Source organism: Hydra viridissima, unplaced genomic scaffold (genome assembly GCF_058129835.1).
Source record: "Hydra viridissima isolate aposymbiotic clone 2 unplaced genomic scaffold, HvirCarnegie_v1 scaffold_23, whole genome shotgun sequence".
Lineage (NCBI taxonomy): Eukaryota > Metazoa > Cnidaria > Hydrozoa > Anthoathecata > Hydridae > Hydra > Hydra viridissima.
This window is the reverse complement of record NW_028324322.1, coordinates 424843-448945: the sequence shown is the minus strand read 5'-3', so window position 1 is coordinate 448945 and position 24103 is coordinate 424843. Positions and strand designations below refer to the sequence as shown.

At 29.0% G+C, this 24103-nt stretch overlaps 2 pseudogenes; both read left to right on the top strand.

Moving 5' to 3' along the window:
- Positions 1–399: 399 nt before the first annotated feature.
- On the top strand, positions 400–1693 carry LOC149876260 (uncharacterized; annotated as a pseudogene).
- A 13416-nt stretch (positions 1694–15109) lies between these two features.
- LOC149876259 (uncharacterized) lies at positions 15110–19083 on the top strand (annotated as a pseudogene).
- The last annotated feature ends 5020 nt before the right edge of the window (positions 19084–24103 follow it).

Here is a 24103-nt window from a genome sequence, read left to right as displayed (position 1 = left end):
TCATTGAATTACGATACAGGCCTAGTAGGTTGCAAAAAAGTCATATCCCTAATATATATATATATATATATATATATATATATATATATATATTATATATATATATATATATATATATACATATATATCAAACTACAATAATCAAAAAAGAAATATATAGGCTATGCAGTTATCTATGTACTTTATTACAGCTATACGATACCATATTTTTTTACTTATTGTATGAAGTTTTACATTTTTTAGTATTTGTTATAAACATTTTATTATAAAGTATTAAAATAAAATTATTCAATTATAACAACAATTTAGTGCATTTCTAACTATTAATTTCTAATTTGTAGTTTTTTTATTTGGCACTGTAAATTATAGATATAATGTTATACAAAGATTTTTGTGCATATGTTCTCAGTAATAAGTAGCAAAGAAATACTTGCAAGCAAACAATCTCAACGAAATTCAAGGTATTTTTAAAAGCATATTTTTATAATAAACTTAATTTTTTTAAATGAATTAAGTTTTTTAACCATATATATGTAAAATGTAAATGAGATAAAAATTACTATTTTAGTGTATGGAGAAAAAATCGAAATGCAGTTCAAGAAAAGTTTGTAAATAATCCTCAAAATTTTTTAGTTTCCCAAAGCAATAATTATCCGACTGTTGAAGTAGAAACGGAATTTATTAATGATTTAATTGAACCAAATTTTGACGAGTTTAAGTTACCAAAATCTCAGAGTGATGATCTTAAGTATCATAATTTATCTCAAAATTCGGCACTTGAGGAAAATAGTAACAGTCTTTCTGACTCTAGATGTGTGATACCTGATAATGAAATAGAATATGATTTAGTCTTATGCTCAAAAAATAAGGAATGGTCACTTAAAAACAGCTGTACGCAACGATGCACTAATGAAATTTTAGCTATATTTTTTGAATATGAGTTTAAAGTGCCATCGGATTGTAGAACCTTATTAAAAACAAAAAGTATTTGTTCCAAAAATGTTGATAGTGGAAATTATATATACTTTGGATTAAAAAAACCAGATCACTAATCAAATAATTTATTATTTAATTCTTGATGTTAGTATTTCTTTAAGCTTTAATATAGATGGTTTACCACTGTACAAATACAGCTGTACACAGCTGTGGCCTTATGTTGGTCTCATTAAAGGTTACAATCCGTTTTTGATTGGAATGTATTGTGGATCAATTAAACCTAAATGTCATTTATTTTTAAAAGATTTTTCAGATGAATTAAAATAATAACAAGATCTCCGTTTGTAGTTAATGACAAAAGTTACATTGTTCAAACTTATGCTTTTATTTGTGATGCCCCTGCTCGCTCCTTATTAAAAGATGTAGTTAATCATACCGGTTATTATTCTTGTGAACGATGTACTATTGCTGGAAGATGTATATTAAACCGAATTGTTTTTTTTCATATAGAAGTAAATGTAGATTTGCGTACAAATATCGAATTTCTTGATTATACTTATGCTGACAGAGATCACAATGGAAGATGTCATTTTATAAACATGTCATTTTATAAACATGTCATTTTATAAACATGTCATTTTATAAACATGTTTACTTTGGACTATATGCACCTTGTTTGTATAGAAGTTACTCGGAGAAATCTATATATTTTTTAAGTGTAGGATTAAAGGAAATAATCAGGGAAAAATTTCTTTAAACATGTTAGACCAAATTTCAAACAGTTTATTGCAGCTAAATGGAAAATTGCCCAGCGATTTTGGTAGACAGCCTAGGTCTCTCTGATTTAGATAGATGGAAAGCAACAGAATTACGTTCTTTTTTATTATATTATGGCATAATTGTATAAAAAGACATCATTGATTTGCGTACTTATAAACATTTCTTAAGCTTATCGATATCCATACGGATTTTATGTGATAGTAATGCTGAGTTTCAAAGATCAAATTTAGAGAATGCTCGTCGCCTGATTAAATACTTTGTTATAAACTCAACTGAAATACTTGGTCAATTATTTTGTGTTTATAACATACATAGTCTTCTGCATATATGTGATGATGTTGCATTTTACAATGCTCCGCTTAACAGTTTATCTGCTTTTCCGTTTGAAAATTTCTTGCAGCAGATTAAAAAATTAGTTTGATTTAAACATAATCCTTTATCCCAAATATGTAAAAGGTTTGATGAAATCAATCTTTTTATTAGGTTTGAGCAATAAAAAAACCAAAATTAATACCAACTTAAAAGATGGTTGCTTCTTAACCAAACATGGTGTGATTTTCATAAAAGTTAATTTAGGGAATGATCAATACTCGTGCTTCTATTATAGAAAAGATTTTATGGATAACTACTTTACACACTTTTTAAACTCAAAGAATAGAGATGTATATTTCTTAAGAAGTAATGTTCGACATGCTGTCAAAGTTAAGCATAAAGATATTTTGTTTAACAAATGTGTTTATTTACCGGTAAAAGATGGCTTTGTAATTAGTAAGCTGTTGCATATGCTAAGCAAAACTTTTTAATTATCTATATCTACTTTTAATGTTTAGTTCAATAACTCAAATAATAAAATTTCAGTTATTTTTAAGTGTTTTTTTAAAGTATCCCTGTCATATAACAACTTATTAAATGTTGTTGTGGTTTTAGGATTAATAACGGGTAAAGCTAGTGATGTTTCCCTACGTAAATTAGCTAAAGTAGCTGTTCTTCTGCAAGAAACTAATCACAGTAAAAGAAATGTTGCCAAATTTGTCAAAGTCTCACAGGCTACAGTTAGAAGAATAAATTCTAAACTCAATATGGCGGTCAAATTAGAAGCACAGCAAACAGGGTGCTGCACTATGGTTTCTGAGACCCGATTTTTTGGCAAAAACCCATTTTTTTTAAGTTCTAAAAAAGATTTTTTTTATGTGGTACCTTAAAGTATACCCATCAAAGTGATAATAAACGTGGTCTATTTTTAAATTAATTGCCTAGTTTGTTTTTAATATGCACTCAAGTTGAGGTTAAATTTAATCTCAGCCTAGTTTGCAGTGAGCTAGCGTAAAGTGAGCTGTGAATTTGATAATACATAACTTTTGAAATAATTAACATTTTTGATTGCTGTAAAGAAAATTATTTTTATACAGGTATATACTTTTAAAAATTATTTAATTAAATTAAAATACTGCATTATTATATCAATTATATAAAAGAAATAAGCGCGCGTATAGAATTTTTTTTTTTCTTGACATTTTTCAAAACTTTGATTTGACTTTTAAAAAAATCTCCGTACTTCTCCAAAAATATTTTTACACGATTGAATTTTGGTAATATTCAGGTATATATTCCAATTTTCAAAACTTGCCCCTAGTTGCCCCAATTAAAAATATTCATGTTTTTTTGCAGTGATGTTCTGTTTCAAATGTGAGGATTTATTTAATGTATGGCTGGAAAAGAAAGATGTAAATGAAAAAAAGTCAAACGTTTTTGAGCACGTCATTTAAATAGTTGGAAATGATGAAACAGTAGTTATTAGCAATAATATTCAAAAGAAAATATGTCGTTCGTGCAATTCTTTTGAACGAAAATGGTCAGATTGTCAAAGAACATTATGCCAATTCAAAGTAAAAATTCAGATTGGTTGAAAAGAGAAATTACATTTACTGATGATGCAATTCCATCAACATCTTTAAGTCAATCAATTCCATCAACATTTTCTGGACGACCAAGGTTATCATATACCGAAATATCGGATCGGGCCAAGAGATTGGAAGTATCAAAGTTGTGCCGGGATATTTACACGAAACAACTCTTATATTACAAGCAGCAGGTATGGCTTCACGTCAGCAAAAGAAATGTGATTTAGCATTGTTTCTAAAAGAATTGAACACAAGTCCATCTCGGCCAACTAAAATTAAAAAAACTATATTTTCACCAAAAAAAAGAAACAGTACGTTATACAGCCGAAGAAGCATTATAGTTAATTTTGGATTCTAATTTAACCCTTTATTGTTCACTGTTGTCATATGGCAACAAAAACATTGAATTGATTCTAATTGATTCCTGTTCCATAAATTATCAATTTAGTGATGATTTTACATATATCCAACTTTGTTTTTCTTCTTCTAGTCAATGTTGTGATTGTTGCGCTAATTGAAATTGGGGTAAACTTTCCATACTTTTGGGTTACTTTTGTAAGCAAAAAGTACATGCAACCTTTAGCCCTACTCAACTGATAATCAATTGAAACTCTTCCCTCCTTTTATTTTTTAATTATTACAAGTGTATAGTTGTTTTAAATGTCAAAATTAGGCTTTGTGTATAAAGCTGAATTGGGGTATAACTGGGGCAAATAAAATTGTTGCCGTATGGCAACATTAAACAATAGCGACAGTATTTTTTAGTCATTCAGCTTTTTGTGCCAATACCAATTAGTGATGTACTCTATGATTTGTTGAATAATTGGCTGGAGTTCTACAAAAATAAGAATCGGTACAGATATTGTTTGACTGGTTACAGTCGTGTATACTGCACCAAGTGCAAATTATGTTTATGTTTGACAGGCGGGAAAAACTGTTTTCAAGAATTTCATAAAAAAGAATGTTAAGCACAGAGTTTTTAAGATCAAAAGATGTCATTTTTAAAACTTAGATTAGGTTCTCTTTTTATATAAGATAGTTTTAAAAATAAAAAAGCTTCTTTGATTTTTACATAATCAAATTGACCTTTGCACCTCCCCCCCTCCCCTGACACTCCTTGTTGAGCTAAGTATGTTTCTCGATGTAGTAATTATTTTATGATTGAAAATATCATGTAATGTGAACGAGTTTTATTTTATAAGTTCTATATATAGTTTGCTAGCATATTTAAACATAAAAGCATGAAAGCAATCTTTTTAAAAATTTTTATCTATTACCTTTATCGTTCAATGTTGCCAAACGGCAACAAATTAAAATTTAGGTGTTACTGTATTTGTATATATATATATATATATATATATATATATATATATATATATATATATATATATATATATATATATATATATATATATATATATATATATATTGTTTTTTCATATCTTTGTAATATTCCTTAAAAAAAATTATTTAAAGAATTTTTTTAATAGTTTTTTCAATATTCGACCAATAAAGGGTTAATTAAACAACAGTATCAAAACATTAAACAAGGAGTTATCAAAAATTGTAAAATAAATTCAGATTACAAAGAGATTTGGAAATGTAAATCAGCATGTAGACCAAATGGTATATCAATTTCCGATATCATTGCACAAATACCATTAAAGAATTTGTTAGAGCATACAGTGAAACGTTTTGTACAATTACAAAAAGTGATTTTTCAGTGTATGGAATCCATTAATACTAATGAAATTATAGCCGAGATGATATTTCTTCCCAGTATCATATTAATTTAGATAAATTTGAAAAATGTTGTTTTGATACGGCAAAACATTTTATGTCTAAATAGCCTTGGTATCCGATGCCTGCAACTGCTCATAAAGTTTCAATAAATGGTTGACAAATTCTAGAAAATACAGCACTACCATTAGATTATTTTGGTAAAGAAGGGTCTGAAGCCAGACAAAGTTTTTAAACATAAGAGACAACTTCATGCTCGTAAAACCAGCAGAGAAAAAAATCTAGAAGTTGTTTTTCATAGATCCTTAGAATTCCGATTCATCTTAAGTTACCTCTTCCTTCTGAGGTGATAAGTTTACAGAAATACCATCTAATACCTCGCAACATCAACATAGCGAAAGCGAATAGGGTAGTGAAAGCGATGACGACTATGACGATGCAATTTCCGACGAGGACTTAATTACCGTAAACTATTTAGATTTAATTACATTGGATAATAAAATTTAGTTAAAATTTAACTTATTTTTTGAATATGAATTCATCTAATAATATTTTTTACAATAGATATAAATAAAATATATCTAAATATTAAATATATTTATATATATATATATATATATATATATATATATATATATATATATATATATATATATATATATATATATATATATATATATATATATATATATATATATATATATATATATATATATATATATATATTAAAATCATGTAAAATTTAGTTATGAAATCATATAAAATTTAGTTATGAAATATATGGAACATATTGCCAATCTTTAGAAATAAAAATTATTAGCTATTTTGTCTTTAAATTGAAATTATTAATTTATGCCAAAAAAACGCTTCTCAGAAACCGTAGTGTGCTGTGGCCGAAAAAGAATAACAAGTGCTAGAGATGATAGAAAGATCAAAAAAGTTATTGAGCAAAATCAAAAGATGCCAGAAAAAAAAAAAGAAAAGCGTTTTGAAGGACCAAGAAATCAACATTTCACTTGGATCTTTAAGAAGGCGAAGTTACGAGTTAGGATTCAAGTGCATAAAGCCACTGAAGAAACCAAAACTTACCACTGCGATGATTAAAAAACGTCTTGCTTGGGCTAAAAAACACTCTTCTTTTTCTCAGGATGACTGGAATAAGGTAGATTTTCCATTTATTCTTTCCTGAAACTTAAATAATATTTTATTATTACAAGTTTTCAAAAGACACTTTTGGATTAATATCTTTCCCCAATTGATTTAACTAATACTTTAAATATTATTAAACATCAATAATTATTGCTATATTCAGGTTGCATTCAGCGAAGAATCTACTAGAGTGTGACACGGTAACGGGAATTGCGGTAAAACCGCGCTTACCGCGGGGATGGAAAAAAAAATACGGTAATTCCGCGGTAACGGTAATAATGGGCTCGGTTATACAGCGGTAGCAGTAACAGATCTGAATTTATTTCCGCGGTAACGGTTATTAATTTGTCACCTGGATACATAAAATGGTTAAATTAAAGTTAAGCAAACTTATTTCAAAAAACGATGATAGTTTAAGTTACGTTGAAAATCCGGGAACCAGCGATGTTTGGCCGTTTTTATTAAAGGTGAATGTTGACAATGTGAGCACGTTCTTTGTTCGAAGTGTAAGGCTGTACTAAAATGGAAATCTCGAGATGGTACAAGTGGTTTGAAAACTCACATAAAATCGTGTGTGGGGAAAACAGAGTCGCCAAAAATAACCAGGTTTGCTGTGTCAACCTCTGAAACTGTTAAAAAAATATCGACTACAGAAAAAACTGAGCTGGTTAATGTAATTTCGAACATGTGTGCTTCTGACATTCGGCCATTTTCAATTGTAGAAGGTGTTGGTTTTAGAAAATTTGCAGAGAAATTAATTTCAATTGGAGCTAAACATGGAAATGTTTCTGTTGATGATATTCTTCCTTCTGCTCGAACTGTTTCTCGTCATGTTTATACTGAATCAGAAAAGAAACGAGCTGAACTTAGAAAAGTGTTTGAGAAGCAGAAACGTTTTTCTGTAACGACTGATTTGTGGACACACGTACAGACAACAATGCCATACATCACAATTACAATAATCTATATCAAAGACCAATGGAAATTGTACTCATACATCATTGCAACAAGATCAATGGAAGAAAAACACACAGGTGAGATTATTACAATTTTCATTGATTTAAATACTTGAGGGTTTCTAAAATATTTATTTATTTGAACGAAATGGTTTTAAAAATATTTCTTTATTAATATTAAACCACATGATTTGAATAGTATTTCTTTTTTAAAACCACTTGGTTACAAATATGTCTTTTTTAAAACGAAATGGTTTAATAAATATTTCTTTACTTAAGTTAAACCACATGATTTCATAAATACTTATTTGGCTTGTCGATTCTCTTCTCTTGTCAATTTAAAACGTAGTTTATTGTAATAACTTTTCACAAAGCTTTCATCAATTAATATCTCATTTGAATGTCATTGGTAATGTCAATCTTGTATTTTTTATTTTAATTAACGTTTCATAAATATTTTATTATTGCATTTGGCTGAGAATATTAAATCCGTTACCAAAGAAATTCTAGAAGAAATGGGAGCATGGCAAAGTGACAATTATTATGTAACTGACAATGGCTGAAATGTTAAAGCTGCTTTTAAAGATCAAATTTGGATTCCATGCTGTGGACACAACCTAAATTTGGTTTTGGTTCATGGTCTAGAAGTGAAAGATGCCCCTGCTTCGGTTTGGAAATCATTAGTCTTATTGGAACATGCAAGAAAATAGTGACACATAAAACGTTCAAAAATTCAACATGAACTACAAACATCGGTTAAGCAATCTGTTTCAACAAGGTGGAATTCTCAACTCACTATGTTGCAATCAGTGTTGACAAATATTGAAGATATAACTTTTTCAGCAAGAGAACAAGATAAAAAACTTCAAAGAAAATTATTCGATTTGAACAAGACTTTATTGAAAGATGTAATCGCAGTGTTAACACCATTTGATACTGCTACTAAAAATCTTTCAACAGACAAAGAATGTTCTTTGCACATGGTTGTTGCAACTAAATATCAAATAACAAAACATCTGCAAGTATCGGCTACAGATAGTATTGATGATCATTATTAATATTTAATTATTAATATAACTTTACATTGTACAAGGGACAATGAAGCAAGATCAGCAAAAGAATGTCCTACAGACCACCCTGATTAAACAGATACGAGAGTGGTTTCCTATTGGTGAAAAAATAGATTTTATGCAAGATGGTGCTCCATGCAATACTGCAAAATCCATAAAGACATTTCTTGCTAATGAGAGTATTGAGTTTCTTGATTGGCCTGGTAATTCTCCAGATATGAATCTTATTGAAAATCTGTGAGAGCTAGTAAAACGTAAAATCAGTGCGGAAAAAATAAGAGTAAACAGATGCTTACAGAACAACTGATTGATGCATGGGTTCGAGATCCTGAAATTAAAGCATTGATCTCAAAATCCATAAATAGTATGCCCAGGCGTGTAAAAGCTCTTATAGAGTCAAAAGGACTAACCACCAAGTATTAAGTTTCTTAATATGCTTTGTATGTAATTATATATAGATTATGTAACAAAAAAATTCAGTTGCGATTGCTTGTATTGCATTTTAGACACACAAAAAAGACAAAAAGCTAAAAATTGAGTTTGAGTCTAATAATGAGTAGGTAGTGTATATATATATATATATATATATATATATATATATATATATATATATATATATATATATATATATATATATATATAATAACAATAATAATTATCATTACTATTATTATTATTCTCATGATGATCATTATCATTATCATTATTAGAATTATATTAATTATTATCATTATTATTATTATTGCTATTATTAATATTATCATTATTATTATTAGTAATATTAGTATTATTACTATTATTATTGTTATTATTATTACTGTTATAATTGTTTTTCTGGTTTTTGATGTTTTTCAATACTTTTACTTTTTTTAATCTTCACTATAGCCATATAAGTATTTTCCTATATCTTCGGTGGCACACACACAGATATATATATATATATATATATATATATATATATATATATATATATATATATATATATATATATATATATATATATATATATATATATATATATATATATATATATATATATATATATATATATATATATAGGGTTAGGACTATTGTAATTGTAATAAAAACAATAACAGTAGCAATAATTATTGTTAATGTATTACCTTAATTTAGAAACAATAACAATACTTGTGATTTACAACTATTGTAATTCTGTAATACAATAACAATAAATATTGTATTGCAATTCATTTTTATAAAACAATAACAATATCTGAAAAAAAAAAAGTATTGTAATGACCCACTACAATAACAATAAATATTGTATTGTAATTCGTCTTTACAATAACAATATAGTTATTGTAATAAAAATAATTATTTTACTGTCAAAATTTAATGTTTTAATAGTCCAGTTGCCGACTATATACCCTTGTACCCTTGAAATAGGGTACAACTAATATCTATTTTACTGAAAAATAATGGGAGGGGAAGGGGAGCCAGAATGGTAAATTGGGCAACTTTAGATATTGAAAATCAAAGTTAACGCGATCAAAAAAAAGAAAACCACCATTTTTCTGCAAATGAAAGGGATTCGGAAGACCTAAGAGCGATTCAACATAAAATTTGGTACGGATTAATTATCAAAAGAATATTTGCAAACGTATGCCTCACGTAATAGTACCAATAAAATACAACAATGAGCGGAAACTAAAAACCTTATTGCTACGAATTTATCCTGAATAAGCAAATTAAAATTCGAGAAATTTCTAATAAAACTATTTATAAGTAAAGTCCTGTGTTGTAAAAAGAATATACCAAAACTCTACAGAATTTCATTAATTATATTAGTTGTAATTTATATAGTATATTATTAAATAAAATCTTAAATATTTTGTGGTTCATTCTCGGGTACAACCGATTTTACCCGATTCAAAAAGGTACAGTAAAAAGGTACGTTTACCCGATTTTACCCGATTCAAAAAGGTGCAGTAAAAAGGTACGTTTTATGATTCATTTTTTTTTTAGTTTGTGAAGGAATTGTTTCTTCACAGTGTTAAGCCTGAAGTCTTAAATTTCAAAAGCGCAAATTTTAAGAGAGTACTTAAAGTTTTTTTGCACAAAAATTGTGTGGCTCAATTTTTTTCTCAAAAAAGCAGTGTCACACAATTTTTGCAACTACACACTCTAAGTTTGTAAACATAAAAATGTAAAAAACCGGCAAAAAAATATTTACAATTTAAAATTATTTTCACTCTTTTAGATTTTGCATCTAGTATCAGACACATTTTTTGCCTTAGGATCAAATGTTGAACCACAAAATGGCAGGTATAGTTTTTTTTGTTTATTTTTTTCTCTTTTTTTGAATTAATATGATTTATAACCCAGAGTAATTTTTTTAAATAGGCTCCAAGCAGTAATTAAAATTGTTTTGTTCAACTTTAAGTTATATTATAAGATTGTAAAATGGGGATCCTAAACTAGACTAAGTAATACTAGCTATAAAGTTGGCATTGTTACTTTTTGAGCTTGTAAATGATTTCTTTTCAATTTGCAGAAACTAGACTCCCACCTGGTCGCAAAAGGCAAAAACTCTGATGGAATAACTTTGAAGATGTTGAACCGACTTCAAAAAATGTTTCACAAGTCAAATGCAAGTTATGTCCAGATGTCGTCTCTAACAGAATCGCTAGACCAAATGCTTCTGCAACTGGCATGAAGTCACACCTCAAGCGCAAACACAAAACTGTGTATAATGAAGTTTTGCGGCAGAAGGAAGAAATAAAGTCTCAACAAGCCACTTCTGGGGAAAAACTTGAGTTCTTGGCATCAATAGGAGGTAATCATTTTTTAAAACTTAATGATTCTGAAAACTGGCAAAACTGCTTTTAGGAGTTGAAGCTCTTGTGATAACAGCAATTAAAAATATATCTAGGAACTGGAGCTGGTAGTTACTTTCAACAACGCGGGAAATTCAGAAAGCCAACACATTTTCTTAAGCTGAAGTCGCAAGATCCTATGCAATTAAGATTTGACTATGAAGTGTGTCTAGGCCTTGCAAACTCCAATGTTTCATTTCACTTTATGGAACTCCCATCGATTCAACAAATGTTTCACGCAATTTGTCCACAGGTATATTAGAGTTCTATTCCAATATTTATGCTAACAATAACCCGAGTAAAGTAAGCTTCAAATACCAGGTGTTATTGTGATTCAAAATATTTTAAATTTTTTTTAGTACACACTTCGTTCGGCAAGGACCTACGCTCAAAATAAACTTCCCATTGTATATGAGGCTGCCAAAAAAGCTGTGAAAGACATCGTCTTTTCCGAGATCAAAATGGTTATGCGCATTGGTTTCACCACTGATGGATGGTCCTCTCCAGCATGAGACAAGTATAATTCCATCACAGACCATTACATCAACAACAACTACCAAATACGGAGATTTTTGTGGTGTTGTGAGCCAACTGATGTGCCACAGACTGCTGAAAACTTACAAAAAATCTTCTCGGAGTAAGTACTTAATGCAATGATTTTGGGCAAAATTTGAATGGTATTGGTTATATCAGTAAAAAATATTTTATTTTTTGATTTCTTTAACAATTTAAATTATAATTTAAAAAGTATTAGTAGATTTTCTGTCAAATTCCAATTTAAAAAAGTTGTTTGGCAACTTTTTTAAATTGGAATTTGACAGAAAATCTACTAATACTTATAAAATAGCGGTATAATATAAAATTAAGCTTTTTAACGCTCTCGTTCGTAGAGACTTAAAAAGTTTCTCGTTCGTAGAGACTTAAAAAGTTTATTCAAACAAAAAAAAAATTTTACACCGCTTAAATGTAGGACCCAAGGTCTGTTATTAGCAGGACAAGGCCCATAGAGATGAATAAGGCCCAGGGCAACTTACTCTGTCGTCCTCTTGAGACCTAGTTGATCTTTTGATGGAAACTATAGTTATAGCAGGATATATAGACTTTGGTATTCACAATGCAGTGGCATAGCGAGGGTATTTAGCGCCCGTGTCCAAAATAGCAAGAAAGGGCTTTTTTATAACAAAAAAATAAATTTTTTTAGAAAAAAGCTTTTTATGAAAAGACGAGCTTTTTTTTTTGGCGCCTCTTTAATTGTTTACGCTCTGAGGAAAAGGCCCTTTACCCCCGTTTCGCTATGCTACTGCACCAATGTGCCTCTAACATTTTTGTGTTTAATTATTTTTACAATGTTATTATTTTATTCTTCTAGTTTAACTCAGGATTTACAAAGTCAATTGCCCAATGGTTGTGAAATTTTTCTCACTCATGATGCTGCTGCCGCCAATGTGAAGGCTTTTTCAAAAAACTCATCATCAGTCTCATCAGTTTCCTGTGTCAACCATCGGTTAAATCTGGTCTGCTTGGCTGGACTTAAAGCCAGTCCTTGGTTCGAAAAAGCAAAAGCGCTTTCCTATTTGCTTCGAAACTCACCCAAGATTGCAGGCCAAATGGAGGCCACTGCAGCGCACTTGAAAAAAATATTTGTTTAAAGGACCACTTCATAAAATTCAAAGCTTTGTCAAGACACGCTGGAATAGTATGTTTTTTTGCTTGAAGTCAATTTTAGATGCGAAGCCTATTCTTCTGTACATACAAAGAAAAGGAAAGAAAAATGAATTCAGGTCTCCAGTGGTTCAAGTCAGAGTTTTGATAATAATGATGATTACACAACACCCTGAATTCAAACAAAGGCAACTATAAGGTGCAGGTATTTATTCGTTGGAAATATTTAAACATTTGCGGAAAAATTTGCGGACGGTCGGTGGGGATGGGCGGTGGGCCCGGATGGATGGTCGGATGGACGGTATAGAATTTGTAAATATTTCGTATTATCAAGTATAACAAGAATAAAACCAGTTTCCAACTAATAGAAAAAAAGGATTAAAAACAACAGTATAAAAACAAATACTCGCCCTAAAACAGCAATACACGCTCCGATTAAACAGTAACTGTACATCAAAATGCCTAACACAAAATTGGTTAAAAAATCAAAAAAAGTTGAAGTTTCAAAAGCACTAAAAGAAGCAAAGGAGAAACATATAAAAGACTTAAAGAATATGTTGGAAAGTGCAAACAATCAACAAGAAGCATATGAATTAATGATGCAACTATCTTATACTGTAGAAGATCCTATCGAAGCTAACAATTACGCAAAAGAAGCTGCAGAATTAAAACCTTTATCAGACAGTGAACTAAATGATTTACTAACAGCAGAAGATGAAAATAGGCAATGCACATCAGCTATGGCTAACGAAGAACCACCAACCAAAAAGAAAAAGCAAATAATAGAAATAAGCGATGAAGAAAACGATGAAATAACAAATGCAGCAAACGAAATAGAAAAGATAATGGACAAAGAAACACCACTGGAAATAAACAAATCAGTAAGAATTAATAATAACCTTAATAATAAATATAAACAGTTAATATAATTATTGCCATATAGGATTTGAGTATATTTAATACAGGACTTAGAAGAGGTTTTGAACTTGTGCACGCAACAATCGTGGGTAAACCAAACGAAGCTATATGGTTTGATCACACCTCAAACACCTCACAAGCAATGCCAATGCCAATGTCTTATTCTTATACCAAAATCTTATAAACACAACTCATTCCAGTATAACTTTTAGTAATTAAAATCTTTGTAAAAAAAGTATGAGATATTTGGAAAATAATAAATATGAAGATATTGTTAAAAATAGTACGGTTAACATTTTGTTTTATTTTCAGGCCTTAAACGCATCAAGAAAAATCTCCTTTTGGCTCTTCGTTTCGTCATCATTAATTTTTTTATGTTGGTTCTTCAACTTTTCAAGACATATATATATATATATATATATATATATATATATATATATATATATATATATATATATATATATATATATATATATATATATATATATATAAAATTAAAAACGATAAAGGAAAAACTTTTATTATGGAACTTTAAGTTTCATGCCTAACGGCAATCATCAGCCATATATTACAAAATTAAACGTTAAAATTACATTTATAATTACGGTGGCGTGGGTTCTAATGACTCCATGCAAACAAAATCTTAAAAGTATAATGTGACGTAAACGTAAAGTGAACCAGGATCAATCTTCGGTATCAAATGAGGAAATAAGGAACTTATTCTTGTGCCTGCACTTCGAGACCATTTCACTCCTTGTATAAAGTAGGTTATCTCCTTTGTACATCAAAATTTGAAACTTCTCGTTCAAACAAAGGTTACAAACTCTTGATGCTGGGTTGTATGGTTTGCATTTTTTAATAATTTTCCATCAGATAAAAGGCGTGAAGTTTTTTTCTTTTAATTTCCATACCTTCTTTGATAGCTCTGTATCGTTCTTGTACATAACTGCATTAAAGGATTTTAAGTGGTTAGCATACCGAGCTTTGAAAGATGTTCAAAAAACAACAACCTTTTTCAAGAAAAAATAGCAAACGATATAATATCTATACGAACCTCGAAAAAAACTTTAACTCTAGCCGACAAAACATCAAACATGTACAAACTACCCAAAGAACAATACAATCATCTCCTTACTAATGCAATTACTTCCACGTATAAAATGGCAGACCCTAAACTCAAAGATCAAATAAATAAACAAGGTAAACAAATCCTAATTAACCATGATGTATACAATAAAATCGAAATTAACGGAACTGCAGATTGTTTCATAACCCTAAAAGAGCATAATGAGAACTTCCTAGATCATCCAACTGTTAAACTTATTAATCCTGCTAAAAATGAGATTGGAAGAATTTCAAAATCTATTTTATCCAACATCAATTCCGAGCTAAGAAAGAAACTACTTTTGAACCAATGGCAAAACACTCAAAATGTTATAGATTGGTTTCAAACCATAAATGAAAAGCAATTCTGTAAGTTCTTAGTCTTTGATATTAATGATTTTTATCTATCAATTAATGAAAACCTACTAAAAAGCGCAATAACTTTTGCAGAGCAACATCTAACAATATATAGCGAACAAAAGAGATTTATACACCATGCAAGGAAATCATTATTATTTAGCAATGGATCTGCTTGGATTAAGAAAAAGGGGGGATTATTTGACGTCACCATGGGGGCCTATGATGGCGCAGAGATTTGCGAATTAGTGGGAATTTTTATTTTGCATCAAATCTCGCAGTTTTATGAAAAAAGCATTTTCGGTATATATCGAGATGATGGATTAGCTATGTTTAGGAACAAAAGTGGTCAGGAAATGGAGAGAATAAAGAAACATTTTGTACAAATTTTTAAAAATAATAATCTTCTTATCTCTATTAAATGCAATTTGAAAATAGTCAACTATCTCGATCTAACACTAAATCTTAACGATGGTTCTTTTCAACCATATCGCAAATCAGATGACATACTGAATTATATAAATACTAGTTCTAATCATCCACCGAGTGTAATAAAAAGTATTCCTAAAACTATTGAACTAAGATTATCACAGCATCGTGAAGTGAAGCGATTTTTAAAGAAAGTATTCCTCCTTATCAAGAAGCCTTGAAAAAATCGGGTTACAATTGCGAACTTGCGTACCATCCAAGTATAAAATCAACAAACGGCAACCATCAACGTAAGATAATTTGGTATAATCCTCCTTTCAGTGCAAATGTTGTTACAAAAATAGGTAAATGTTTTTTGAACCTCATCGACCTCCACTTCCCAGTTCACCACAGGCTTCGTAAAATATTTAATAGAAACACAATCAAAATTAGTTATTCTTGCATGCCAAGTATAAAATCAATTATTAACTCTCACAACAAAAACATTTTGCAAAATGAGGCAAAAACTAATGAAATAAAATGCAACTGCACTGACAAATCGAAATGTTCAATGAACAACCGTTGCCTTTCCAACAACATCGTTTATCAGGCCACCGTATATTCGAACAATCCGGAATATAAAGAAAAAGTGTATATAGGACTTAGCGAAACATCGTTCAAAGCTCGGTATGCTAACCACAAAAATCCTTTAATGCAGTTATGTACAAGAACGATACAGAGCTATCAAAGAAGGTATGGAAATTAAAAGAAAAAAACTTCACGCCTTTTATCTGATGGAAAATTATTAAAAAATGCAAACCATACAACCCAGCATCAAGAGTTTGTAACCTTTGTTTGAACGAGAAGTTTCAAATTTTGATGTACAAAGGAGATAACCTACTTTATACAAGGAGTGAAATGGTCTCGAAGTGCAGGCACAAGAATAAGTTCCTTATTTCCTCATTTGATACCGAAGATTGATCCTGGTTCACTTTACGTTTACGTCACATTATACTTTTAAGATTTTGTTTGCATGGAGTCATTAGAACCCACGCCACCGTAATTATAAATGTAATTTTAACGTTTAATTTTGTAATATATGGCTGATGATTGCCGTTAGGCATGAAACTTAAAGTTCCATAATAAAAGTTTTTTCTTTATCGTTTTTAATTGTAATTATAAATCGCTCTGTTTTGAAATTTATATATAATCAAAACAAGTGCTTTGTATTATTTTAATACAACACTACATCAAACGATATATATATATATATATATATATATATATATATATATATATATATATATATATATATATATATATATATATATATATATATATATATATATATGAATCTTTCACAGCTTACTTCAAAAGTTAAGGAGCTGCTCTTAATTATGAATATTAAAGAAACAAGAACAGTCACAAGGAAACGATCATAACCCAATACAATTATAGGCGCTGGTACATAATGTCACTATCCGCGATTCAAAACAGCGATAATTTTATGCATTCCGAAGAAAAAACACTTTTGCATTCAAAAGAATACCAAAGTTCTTTTTTTTTGAAAGACCTTTTGCATTCGATAAGAAAGTATCTTAGCTTATCGATAATTGTATTTAAGTTCCTGATGTTGATGTGCATGACCGTGAACTTTCCTATGTTATTTTGGAGTTCAGCGTTAAAAGTTTTAATAACAAAATATGTTGAGTCAAATACTTTTCTGTTTAAAAAGAAAACATCGCCCTCATATAAATCATTCGCAAATAAAATATTTTCTGTTTTGAAAACGTCAAAACGCAACTTTTGAAAGTCTATTGTTTCAAAGTCATTATCCATGACAAAAAATAGACCTTAATTAAGAATTTTTCAATAGAATTCGATTAGTAAAAAAATTTCATTGTACAGAGTATAGAGTACAAATTCCATGAAAATGAAATAAAATTTAAAAAAGCAAAATTTGTTTTAATGTTTAACCGCACAATTATTTCACAAATCATTCAATGTCAAAAGCAAAGAAGCCCCGTTAAAGGAATATAGAAGTCTCCTTTTCAAGAGCGAATACAAGGTAAGTTTAATGAGAAACAGTTTTAAAGCAAATAATTCGTTACAAATATTACTAATAAATTTTATATTTTTATATTTTATTATAAAAAGTCTGTTTATTTATATTAACTGTAATAATAAACAATCTTATATGTTGACATCATAAAATCCATGGGGTCAGATTTCTAATTTTTTTGTTTTTACTTTTAGCCCAATAAAAATTGGGCTAAAAGTAAAAACATTGTCATTGAAGATATTAAACAACAGAAAATGACCGTACCTGTGCATTGGGTAGATGAACTCGAAAGTGTTGTATATTGGCCTCCGAAAGACAAAAAAAAAAAAAAACTATTATATTAGTAATTGGGTTTCACCTGATAAAGGGTGGGGAGAATATATATTACTAAAAATAATTCTTGACAAGAGAACAAAGGAGATGTGTGGTATTTGGATGATGTTCGACACTGAGTCTTCAAATTCTGATTTTCAAGAAACAGGTATTTTGTAAATTTAATACACATGCTTTTAAACTTTAAAATGGTTTTTTAAAATTAGTTTTGTCAGTTTTCTTTATTTAGGTACTTTATTGCAAGTACCTTATTAAAATAATAGTCTTGTGTATTTATCTTTTATTATCAATTTTAAAATGTAATAGTGAAACATATGGCAATCGTCATTGCATTACAGAAAGTAGTCCTGACATTACAGTTGAAAAAGTTGCTGAATCGCCATGATTTTCTTTAATATCATTTTGTAAATCTCCTAGATAACATCCTAAGACAGTATCTACTCAGAAATATCAAGTAGAGAACGTTTAAATTTAGAAGAAGATTTAGGTTTTTCAGAATCATATCAAATCAATAAACATCAATTTAGTTAGTCATCTGTTTGTCAATATGATTTGATTGTGAAACCAGTTCAAAAAATCTTTCCAAGAGGCATTGGTGGTACTTTTTTTTATGATGAACCACCAGCTAGCTTTAAACCAATTGATGAAAGGCGTATGATAATATTTATTGAACCTTGTATTGAACCTATGATTCTATTGAGTTTATATAAAAATTTTTATTAAATTAGTTCTAACTTATTTATATCAGGCTTTCAATATGCAATATTTGTGGAGTTAGCAAGTTTAAAATCTGAAATACAAAAACCTTTATGTTCAGTAGAAAAGCTGGGAAGAAGAGCTGAGCCTTAAGAATACTTATTTTATCTATAATAAAATTCCAACAGAAATGTTCAATGTTTGACGTCGTTTCGTCATTAGCTCCTAGGCTTTGAATTAGTTACTAGGCTTTGAAAGAGCGCGTTTTTCAATTGCACGCGGTCATTGGAGAAAGACTTTTAAGCCAGTTACAAATTTTTTCTTTTGGATTTTAATTATTTGTTTAGATATATTACATAAAAAATCATGTTAAGATAAATAATCATCGCTAAGATCATATTATAATTGAAGTAAGAATACGAAATAGTTATATTACATTTTTATAAGATAAAGTGGAAAGGATTTTAAGTAGAATGGATTTTAATTTTTTAAATCGTTTAGATTTTGTTTTAGTTTGTCTTTTAGCGGGCTAATTTTAATTACTTTATTTTTTAGAAGGAAAATAGGGGTATGGATGTTATATAAAGTTAAACTAATGCTATTTCCATAAAATGGTTATTACTACTTTGAAATTATTACTACTTTGAAATTTCTGTGATGCTATTAACTATTATTGTTCTTTTTTAGAAAATTTAGAAAAATAAATTAAAATTTTGCGCCAACACTGACATGGCATGTCACATGTTATTGTATGTAAAGGTTAAAGGATTATAATGAGGATTACAGTTCTTATAAAAAAAAAAAAAAGAGGGTAAGGAGTATTGTTTGTAAATATATATTTTGTTTACTTTAAATCTTTTTAAATTTTCTTGCATCATTTTTAAAACTTTTGTTTTCACACGTTTATTGTTTGTTTATATACTTTTTTGATTTGTATGTGTATGTGGTAACAAGTGCTTTGTAGTTGCTTTACCGTTGTGTTTTTATAATAATGTAAAGTGTTTTTTTATTGTTTGTGCATGTGTTAATATGTGTTATATAATTGTTTTAAAAATGTGTTTAAATATGTATGTAAGGTATAAAAATAACCCAATTCAATGAGACTGTTGCTTAATGTCAATCAATTAAATGTATGTAATGCTATCCTTGCTGCACTGAATGAGCAACCAAGTGTAGAAAATCAACATTCTGGGTTGTTTTTTATGGATGGACCAGCTGGTAGTGGAAAAGTCTTTACTTATAATTATTTAATTGCTGAAACCATAAGTAGGGACTTGAAATCTGCTACAGCTGCATGGATTGGCATAGCAGCAACTCTTACAAATGGATCTACATTGCATGGGTTATTCAAACTTCCTGTTCCAATATTGGATAATAGCACATGTAATGTAACTCCTAACTCTATACACTGGCATTTCTAAAGACAAGTTAGTTTGCTTTTGCTTGATGAAACATCCATGAAACCTAAACATGCCTTAAATGCAATTGAAAGGTTGTTAAAAGATATTTGCAACAACAACTTTCTGTTTGGAGAAAAAATCATTCCTTTTGGCGGTGACTTTAGGCAAATTCTGCCTGTTGTGAAAAAAGGACAACCAGCTGAAATAGTAGAATTGTGTATAAAATGTTCTTTGAATTGGCAATGTGTGCAGAAGTTTGAATTAACTGAAAATATGAGAGTACAAGATGAGGAAGGTGAATTTTCCCAATGGCTACTAAAACGTGGGAATGGAACAACACCTGTCAAAGAGGGGGATTCTTTTAAAGGATGCATTGAAATACCAAATCAGTGCATTATTAGAGAAAAAAGAATCCATAGTTGAAAAGATTTTTGGATATGCTGACCAAAATGATTATTCTAAACGCGTGATTTTAACACCAACTAATGTTGATTCATTATCAATCAATGAAGAAGTGCTTGAATGTCTGCCGGGTGAGGTCAAAATATATTTAAGTGCTGATCAAATTGATACTGATGACCTTAATGAAAGAAATGACTTTCCTGTTGAGTTTTTGAACAGCCTAACTCGTTCAGGTATGCTACCTCATTGTTTAAAATTGAAAATTAGTTGTGTAATTGTGCTATTTAGAAAATTAGACCTTAAAGCTGGGCTATGCAATGGTACTTGAAGGAAAGTTTGTGCTCTTCAAAATAATTATATTGATGCAGAGGTTTTGACAGGTGTTTTTGGTGGTAAACAGGTTTTTGTTCCTCGAATTCAGTTAGCTCCATCGGATTATAATTTACCTTTTGTTCTGAAACGTCGTCAGTTTCCTGTCAGATTATTCAGTGACAATTAATAAAAGTCAAGGTCAAACATTTGATAGAGTAGGGGTATATCTCAAAAAACTGTGTTTCTCTCATGGACAACTATATGTTGCATGTTCAAGAACTAGAGCATTTAATAGTTTGTTTTTCAAAATTGATAAACATCTCATTCAAGGTATGGTAAGTGAACAGTGTTACACAAATAATGTTATATTTTCTAATGTTCTTAATTTATAGTCTTTAGATTTTCATTTCGAAAATTTACTGTTTGTAGGTTGTAAGCACATTTTGTATGTATAACTTCATTTAATATTTTAATATTTTTTTTTCATAGTTTTTGATAAATATATCTGTTATTTAATATTGTTATAAAATGTGTTTATATGTGTTATATAAAACCATATTTGTTTAAAGTTGAATATATGTTTAAATTATGTTGTTTCCATGTTTTCAAAGTGGTGTGACTTGGCATTGTTGAGCAAGATTGATAACCTTGCCAGCCAAGCAGTGTACTTTTAGCAGAGGTGTGACTTGGCAGCATTTAGTGCCAGGCGATGTTACTGCTTTAGAGCTAGGTGTTGTCTAGCCTTTTTTAATTATTCTGGAAACACATAGTAATGTCTGTTAATGTTTAGCGTAATGTGTATGAGAGAATATGCAACCTTGATCTTTAAATCTAGGGTGCTTTAATGTCCTAAATTTGAAGTAATTGAATAACTTATATTGAATATAAAAACAAATATACTTTTATGTATTTATATGTTAAAGAGATAAATATAGTTAACTTTAAATTGGTTTTCTAATTTTGCCTTTCATATTTTAATTTGGTTTGTTATTTTCGCTGGATTTTAGGATCAAGGGTGTAAATATTCTATTGTTATGTGTTATTGTTGTGATGTTTGTGCTGATAGACTACTTGGCTAACCTTCACGTTGGTGTCTATTGTTAAAAATGAATAATAGGTAGTTTCATTATTGGAACTTACTGCTTTTATACATTTACTAAAAGCCGAGGCAACATTATGCTATAAATGCAATTTATATCTTAATTTGATTATTTTTTTTTTTTTTTAAGCATCGTTAATCCTTTTGTACTTCGAAACAGATTTTATAGTTACATTTTCGATAAATGTTTATAATTAACTGCCATGTCAAATTAGGTGCTATAAATAGGTAAATCGATTTTCAATTTTTATGTGTTTTTTTTTTTTTGTTTTTTTTTGGTTGTTGTAATTATGGTATCAAAATTCTGTTTTTATTTTTCTTGAGAATTGAATTTCGAGTAACAAAAGGAATTTTTAGTAAATGGTAGCAAATTACCGTTTATTAAAAATTATTGAAACAAAGAGGCCACAATATAAAAATGGTCTGTGTTGAACAGACTTAACAAGACCCGGGTGTGGTCAGCTTGGTTAACAAACATGAAAGTATGTCACGTTAAAAACTATGAACGTAACGTAACCTTTAAAAGCCAATTTAAAACATTTTTGGTAGCTAAATGTGATTGTACAATGTAAGTATAAATGTGATTGTATAGTAAAAATACTATTTTAAGATTTTTTAGCTCATAAAATGGATTTAAGACTTAATTGATTGTGGTTTCCTGTTAAACCGCAGTAAATAACGATTACAAGGCTATTTGGCCCTGTCGGATTATGCGACATAAATATCAAATTTGTATTTTACTCATTCACAAAGAATGGAGTTAAGACAAATTGGCTTTTATGTCCAGATATGTTTACTGCCCATATTGGTAAATAAACTAATTATTTGCGTAATGAGTTAGACGCATTGATGAGTTATTTTAGGCATTGATTAAAATTTATGATTTATTTATAATAGATTATAATATAATAGATAAGTTATTTTAGGCATAGATTAAAATTGCTAATCATAATGTAATTAATTGAATATGCTTATCTTAATGTAATTTGTAATAATATAATGCTAAAGTTAAATGCGCTTTTACCTTTTTGGTACTCTTGGTTGTTTTATTACGCTTAGTAATGGACAGTTTTTGTTTGTGCGCTGTTAGTTTTTCTTCTGTTCTGGAATTTTGAGATTGGAATTTCCAGACATTTAAAAAAGCAGGTTTCTATTATATCTGTTCTATTACATTTTATCATATCTTTCAAGTAGGTTATATCGTCGGCTTACTGTCAAAACCTAAGTCCGATTTTTTCATTTTTGAGGTTTTGACTTAAATTGGTTAGTTTTCTTATTGCGCAGCTCTATGCAAAACCACATAAATCTAATTGCGTCGGAAATATATTAACTTCCATCTGATGGAATTAAGAAAACCTATATAAATTGTAAAAGCTGAGATAGAGTGAGAGAAATGTATAATTCTTAAAAGTGAGGGAAATATATAATTCTTAAAAGTGAGGGAAATATATAATTCTTAAAAGTGAGGGAAATATATAATTCTTAAAAGTGAGGGAAATATATAATTCTTAAAAGTGAGGGAAATATATAATTCTTAAAAGTGAGGGAAATATATAATTTAAAAAAGTGAGGGAAATATATAATTTAAAAAAGTGAGAGAAATATTTAATTGTAATGACAACATAGTCGTCTTGATCTTACATAATGTTTAATCACTTTAATTGTTTGCATTTTTTTTTTATATCTTTAACATGTCTATTTCCTATATTAAGTTTGTCTTTTAGCATATTTCTTTTTATTTTTTCATATCGAATTAACAGAATGTCCCAAATTATCGATGAAGAAGGTTTGTAATTACTTAGATATGTTTTATGTTACTAATTCGTATCATGTTACGCAGTTAGTTATTAAAGATATGTTTATTTTTAGTCGCTGAATTACTAAGAAGTAAGTTTTGTTCCCTTTTGTTACAATGAAATGTTACATTGTAGTTCGTATATGTTTGTTGATTTAAATTAACTTTACAATAATGTAATGGTTT